Genomic DNA, 4,435 nt, shown 5'->3' with positions numbered 1-4,435 from the left:
CACACACACACACACACACACACACACACACACACACACGGCTGGTCTTGCACCGGTATATTTTAAACCAGGTGACCCTCTGCTCAGTCTCTCTGGGAGCCTTCAGACTCTCAAGTGAGTGGTGCGGACTGCCTGGGACACGCAGCAAGTCGCCTTTAGCTAGCCAAGAACAGGTCCCCACCCGATGCTCTTGTCCTTCCGCCATCCTCAGGTTCTCGGACATTTTTCACCAAGACAGAAGAGGAGACAACAGGAAAGTGTCTGCACCCAGCCTCTGCGGCAGTCGGAGAAAAGAGAGGAGGAGGAGGAGGAGGAGGAGGGAAGCTAGTGAAGAGGCAGCTAGAAGCGGCGATCCAAGCGTAGTCAGGAGAACCAGCTCCCACAGCAAGGAAGTCTGTGATGCCACCCAGCGGGGCAGCGCTGAAGGCTGGTGGGCGTTCCTGGTCCTCACCGCCCCCTTCCCCCCACCACCACCCGAGGCTGTAAAACCGACCCGGTTGCTATGCACTTCAGAACTCGCTTTCTCTGGACTAAGGGGTGGGGGAGGAACAAAAGAGACTCTCACCTTCTGCACACACGCGCGCGCGCGCACACACACACACACACAAACGCACACACACGCACGCACACACGCACAGCAGCTGTTCAAGGTATCTGTAAAACCATCATCTGTATCCGAATCGCTTGTTGTCCCTAAAGGCACCAAAAGATAGAGAGATGAGACCATCCAAGGTGGTTCGCGGTTGAGACCAAACAGCCACGAAAAGACTGGGGACCCCAAACCCCTGCGCTCCCCCCCCCCACTTCCGACACCGCAGAGCCGTCTCACCTCCAGGTCCCCGAAGGTGCTGAGCTCTCTCTCCGTGGGAGCGCGTACACCAAAGCCGCGACCAGGCAGGACAGCGGTCCAGCCCCTCTGCAGAGCCGGGGGAACGCGAGTGGACCGAGCCCTGCGGCGGGCCACGCGGGATTCAACTTCGCGGAGCCACGGGGCGGTGCTGCCCACAGAGACCCGCACACCCCACTGTCTCACCAACCAGCGCACTGGCGACAGACGCCCCCTCCGCCCACTCTTTCCTACACCTCCCCCCTCGCCGTGGAGCGGGGAAGCAAAATGAAAAAAGAAAAAAAAAATCAAACCCACCCATCAATGCAAAGCAGACATTTTTATGTCATTTCTTATCCTCTCAAGGATTCAGAGGTCGCACCTTACCGGGTGGCTTGGGGTGTGGGTGAGCGCACCAGGGGCCGAGGGCGCGCGAGGCTGGGCTGCTCCGTCCTCTAGAGGATCCGGCTTGCTGCCATCCGCCCAACTTCAGCACCCGGCGACGCGGAGAGGGAGCCAGGCCAGCCGAGAGCTGAGAGGGAGGAGGCTGGGGTGGGCGGGGAGGGAGCGAGCGGCTCGCAGCGCATGCGTCTCGCAGCCCCTCGCCCCGCGCGGCCGGAGGTGAGGCTTCCTCCCCTCCCGCGGGCGCGCGGCCGTGTGAGTCACCGTCGCGTCCCTGCCTGGTGTACCCGCCCGGGGACCGAGCTCATGGTGTCTCGGTGCCAGGCGGCTCTGGCGACACCAGTGGGGAGGCTCGGGGTGCCTTCCTGGAAAGGACACATTTTGTAAAGAGGGCCCTCGTAATTTGCTTTCACCCACAGCCGGAGTAGTGTTCGCCTAGTCCCTGGGACCAGGCTTGCAGGTCTTTCAGGCACGCAGGGCGCCTTAGGCTTGGGTTGGCCTCAGTCCTCTCATCTGGGAGATTCAAGACAGTGTAAAGTTAAGTAAGTCTGAGTCTTTTACTTTATTGATGTCTTACCCCAGAATACCCTAAGGCAAAATACCCTAGGCGCTCTCTGGTCTTAGGTGTATGCACCCTCTGGACCACTGGAGCTGGGGTTCAGTGAGAGAAATTTAAAACAAGCAGGAGTCAAGAACTTTTAGCGGGGGTGTGGAAACCTGGGCCCTAAAGCATCCTTATAGGTAGAACCACTTGTCAGGCACAGGAATTGCTAATCTTTCTTTTTCCCAGCAGAGCCCAGTTTGAGGATGCAGGAGCCTTGGATGCTTACTGCATTCCAAGCACTAGATTGCATCTCGTGTGATTAGACTGAAGTGTTTCTGAGGGGGAGCAAGGAAAACGGATGCCTGTCTCTCTCGACTCCGCATCTGTGGGAAGAGGAGTGCGTTCCCGCAGGAATGATTAGACTCCTTCCTTTCACCTAATTAGAACTGATTGCTTGTAGATGTCATGTGACGGCCCCCTGCTGGGGTCCTCCTGTAGCAAGTACTGTCTTTGGTATTCCTTCAATTAATATAACTCAGTGTGTCTTTTCTTCACCGACACCCTGGGCTTTGTGTGCTAAGGCCCCGAAAATGCGCTCCAGAGAACTGATCGACAGACTCTACTGGTCTGTAATACAGTAAATACAGAAATGGAGAGGGAAATTTAGAAATTTTTGTAGGAATTTACCATTGCCATGGCATCTGAGTGCTTCAGTCAGTCATAGTTGGCCTGCTGTATTTTAAGGGCAATTCATTTGTTGTTTTTGCTGTTGTTGTTGGAGATTATGAAAGTTCATCTTACTCATTATGGCCTCTCTAACATATCACAGAACGGGGATTCACAGACAACAGAAACTAACTCGTCACAATACTGGAGAGGGTCAGAGAGTCCAAGATCAGATGTAGTCAGATTGGGTCTTTTTTGAGGGGTCAAGTACTGACATATGGAATGCTTTGTCCTCACATGCTTGGAGGAAATAAGACAGCCGTCTGGTGTGGCGCGTATAAAGACCGCTATGTCCATGCATGATGCTTCATCCATGTCATCTAACCACTTTGGAAGCCTACACCTCTGAGCGCAATTACTTTGGGAATTGGGGTTTCAATGCAGGGATTGACGGAGAGAAATGTTCTATATTATTGGTCCATAATGGACCAAAAAAAAAAATCTCCGAAAATGAAATGAGCAGTAAGGACTCCCTCATGTCACCCTCTTACCCTTGTATCTTTAATCTAATGAGCTTTTGTTGACCCACCTTCGTTGCAGAATTACAGCCATTAATAGTTCTTGAACAACCACCTTTGCTTCGACAGCTATCATTATTGGCATTCATTTAGCAATTAGTTCCTGTTGGATACTGGCCTAAATTCTTTTCATGTGTTTCTTCTTCTCTCTGCACAACCACCCCACAAGGTAGATACTATTATTATCACATTTAACAGGCATCTCAGGAAGTGAGCGGCGGAAATCCACCCCCTCCAAACCTGTTCCTCCTTGGATTGTTCAACCCAGTTATCCAAACCAAAAAATGTAGAAGTCATCCTTGCTTTACCTCCTTGCCTTCATCCTCATTCATTTCATTAGCAAGTCATATTTTCTCTACCTCAAAAATATATACTCAGTTTGTACACTCTGTTCCCTCTCCACCATGGTAGCCTTGATCCAACCCGACGCCGTCTCTCACCTGGCTAGCTCAAGGCCTTCTATTTGGATTCCTTGTTTTCTCCTCCCCAGACACTCTAAATAGCAGTTTAATGATCTTCTAGAGGCATACAGATCCTGTCATGTGCCTGCTGAAGATCCTCCAGTAGTCTTCCTTGTATTTTAAATACAGCCCATGATCCATCTCTTCCCGTGGGAGGTTCTGTTCCATAGCCTTCCAGCTGTATTTGCTGTTATCTTGCTTTTATGGATCATAGCTATGATTTCCTGGCTGCATAGGCCTGACAGCATATGGTACCTCTTGTTCTTTCTTCCTGGAATCTATGCATGTACTTCCTTACATAGGAGACTATTTAATTCCATGGAGACATCTACTCCTAAGAATGGCCTGATAGGACCACCATGCAAACTGATCCAATGAGGCAAACATTTTTTTTCTATTTAGAAGGATCCCCTTGCCTTGAATCATTTTATTAGAGAAATACTTTTTCAATATTCAATTTAGTTGTTTAGTCTCTACCCTTTTGCCCCATATTAGAATAAAATCTTCCAAAACTTCACTTTTTCTCTATTGCATCTCTGCAGTTCAGAACAAGAGTCAGCACATAGTATCAACTTGGAGACTACCTATTGAATGAATAAATGGATGCTGGAATAAATCACAAGCCTGGAAAAGGTGGCTTTGTTGTTTTCTGTTGGTTCTTCTTGGAGCCAATGGCTTCTCACCAGAATCTGTTGTTTCTAAACACATACAATAGAGAACACCATTTCTTCTGCCCAACCTATGAAAGATGGTGCCACGTGGCACACATTCAAACTATATGAAGAAAAACATATAGGCATCCTCCTGAATATTAACCTTCATCAGGCAATGAAAGGAGACAGAGACAGAGACCCACATTGGAGCACCGGACTGAAATCTCAAGGTCTAAATCAGGAGCAGAAGGAGAGAGAGCACAAGCAAGGAACTCAGGACCGTGAGGGGTGCACCCACATGAAGG

The 4,435-nt window shown here is 50.3% G+C and overlaps 1 protein-coding gene across 2 annotated transcripts in view; it reads right to left on the bottom strand.

The window, feature by feature from the left end:
- Window positions 1–1,429, bottom strand: part of Rgs17 (regulator of G protein signaling 17) — an 89,357-nt gene extending 87,928 nt beyond the window's left edge. Inside the window, exon 1 of one of the 2 annotated variants that reach the window (XM_013352346.2) lies at window positions 1,214–1,429. The gene's annotated coding sequence lies outside the window, so the exon portion shown is untranslated. Of the gene's footprint in view, window positions 1–829; window positions 910–1,213 lie in introns of those variants that run through there. The other variant, XM_026787337.1, reaches the window with a different exon arrangement.
- Window positions 1,430–4,435: the final 3,006 nt, after the last annotated feature.

Source organism: Microtus ochrogaster, linkage group LG9 (genome assembly GCF_000317375.1).
Source record: "Microtus ochrogaster isolate Prairie Vole_2 linkage group LG9, MicOch1.0, whole genome shotgun sequence".
In the NCBI taxonomy this organism is placed as follows: Eukaryota; Metazoa; Chordata; class Mammalia; order Rodentia; family Cricetidae; genus Microtus; species Microtus ochrogaster.
The sequence above is the reverse complement of the archived record's forward strand: the minus strand, read 5'-3'. Positions and strand labels throughout refer to the sequence as shown.